The 2,500-nt window shown below is 54.6% G+C and overlaps 1 non-coding gene across 1 annotated transcript; it reads left to right on the forward strand.

Annotated features, from left to right (window-relative positions):
* Positions 1–482: 482 nt before the first annotated feature.
* LOC144428866 (small subunit ribosomal RNA) lies at positions 483–2,290 on the forward strand. The gene has a single exon (XR_013478803.1). It is a non-coding gene; the product is annotated as a small subunit ribosomal RNA (ribosomal RNA).
* The last annotated feature ends 210 nt before the right edge of the window (positions 2,291–2,500 follow it).

The following is a 2,500-nucleotide window of genomic DNA, read 5'->3' on the forward strand; positions in this document are numbered from 1 at the left end:
GAATGAGCGGCTTACGGTGCGGGGCCGGTCGGAGCGCACCCTTTTCTCGGTGGCTGGCGGGCGACAGAGTGCTGCGTCGCCGGCATCGGCGTCGAAAGAAGCCGAGCCGAAAAAAGTACAAACGCGATGCTAATGAGCGAGCCGTTGTCTCGACTAATATGTAGGGGGCGTTCGATCGAGCGTCTGGCTTGAGCGCTTGTCGGCCTAGCAGAACGGTCGCATTGTTATGCCCGGGTTTTAGGCACCGCTGCAGGCGGCCGGCAGAGCTCTTGTTTGTGCGAAACTGAATGGATCGAGCCCGAGAGAGGGCGAGCAAAGAAAAAACGCAAATCGCTCCGCCTGGCACTGCCGGCGAGAGCGTGGACGTCGCGGCCAGCGACTGTCGAAGCTGAGTACGGCCGCAGGCGATCGCCTCGGTCTTAAACGAATGCGACGAGCACGCGCCGGGCGGCCCAGCAAGGGCCGAGCGCAGCTGTCGCAGCTATCTGGTTGATCCTGCCAGTAGTGATATGCTTGTCTCAAAGATTAAGCCATGCAGGTGCAAGTACGAGTTCTCGTAAAGCGAAACTGCGAATGGCTCATTAAATCAGTCTTGGTTTATTTGGTCTCGTAAGCGAAGTGGATAACTGTGGTAATTCTAGAGCTAATACATGCATTAAGCGCCGTCTTCGGGAGGCGCGCTTTTATCAGATCAAAACCGACCGGGTTCGTTCTGTGACGTTTGATGACTCTGGATAACCACGCGGATCGTACGGTCTCTGCACCGACGACGTATCATTCAAGTGTCTGCCCTATCAACTGTCGAAGGTACGCTACGTGCCTACCTTTGTGAACGGGTAACGGGGAATCAGGGTTCGATTCCGGAGAGGGAGGCTGAGAAACGGCTACCACATCCAAGGAAGGCAGCAGGCGCGCAAATTACCCATTCCCGACACGGGGAGGTAGTGACGAAAAATAACAATACAGGACTCTAACGAGGCCCTGTAATTGGAATGAGTACATCCTAAAACTCTTAACGAGTATCCATTGGAGGGCAAGTCTGGTGCCAGCAGCCGCGGTAATTCCAGCTCCAACAGTGTATGCTAAAGTTGTTGCGGTTGAAAAGCTCGTAGTTGGATTTTGGGCGAGCGCCGCCGGTCCGTCGCAAGGTGTGTCACTGGTTGCGTTCGCCTCACCTTCGGTTCTCCGTCGGTGCTCTTGACTGAGTGTCGGCGGTGGCCGATAAGTTTACTTTGAAAAAATTAGAGTGTTCAAAGCAGGCTGTTCGCCTGCATAGTGTTGCATGGAATAATGGAATAGGACCTCGGTTCTATTTTGTTGGTTTTCGGAGCACGAGGTAATGATTAAGAGGGACAGACGGGGGCGTCCGTACTCTGCCGTTAGAGGTGAAATTCTTGGATCGGCGGAAGACGAACTACTGCGAAAGCATTCGCCAAGAATGTTTTCTTTGATCAAGAGCGAAGGTCAGAGGTTCGAAGACGATCAGATACCGTCCTAGTTCTGACTATAAACGATGCCAACTAGCGATCGGGAGGCGTTACCATGACGACCTTTCCGGCAGCTTCCGGGAAACCAAAGTCTTTGGGTTCCGGGGGAAGTATGGTTGCAAAGCTGAAACTTAAAGGAATTGACGGAAGGGCACCACCAGGAGTGGAGCCTGCGGCTTAATTTGACTCAACACGGGGAAACTCACCCGGCCCGGACACAGGTAGGATTGACAGATTGAGAGCTCTTTCTTGATTCTGTGGGTGGTGATGCATGGCCGTTCTTAGTTGGTGGAGCGATTTGTCTGGTTAATTCCGATAACGAACGAGACTCTGGCATGCTAAATAGTTACGCGACCTTCTCGGTCGGCGTCTAACTTCTTAGCGGGACTAGTGGCGTTTAGCCACACGAGATTGAGCAATAACAGGTCTGTGATGCCCTTAGATGTCCGGGGCCGCACGCGCGCTACACTGAGTGAAGCAGCGAGTGTCTAACCTAGGCCGAAAGGTCCGGGTAACCCGTTGAACCTCATTCGTGATTGGGATAGGGACTTGCAATTGTTTCCCTTGAACGAGGAATTCCCAGTAAGCGCAAGTCATCAACTTGCGTTGATTACGTCCCTGCCCTTTGTACACACCGCCCGTCGCTACTACCGATTGAATGGTTTAGTGAGATCCTTGGATCGGCCCCGTCGCGGCTGGCAACGGCCGCGTCGGCGTGTCGAGAAGACGATCAAACTTGATCATTTAGAGGAAGTAAAAGTCGTAACAAGGTTTCCGTAGGTGAACCTGCGGAAGGATCATTACCGAAGGTGGTGGTAGGCCCCGGCCGACCGCGCACTTAATTGTCTTTGGGTGCCGCCGAGAGGGCGGCCGTCAATCGGGGTTCCGCCCCGTGCGACACGCGTAACACGTTGACATAGCAAGGCAGCCGAGTGCGATGGTGGCTTCTGGGCACCGCGCTCGATGTGCCGCCGGCCCAGCCAGCCCGGCGGTCGCTCGGCGCCGTTTGTTGG

The sequence above is a fragment of the Styela clava genome, chromosome 10 (genome assembly GCF_964204865.1).
Source record: "Styela clava chromosome 10, kaStyClav1.hap1.2, whole genome shotgun sequence".
Taxonomy (NCBI): Eukaryota; Metazoa; Chordata; class Ascidiacea; order Stolidobranchia; family Styelidae; genus Styela; species Styela clava.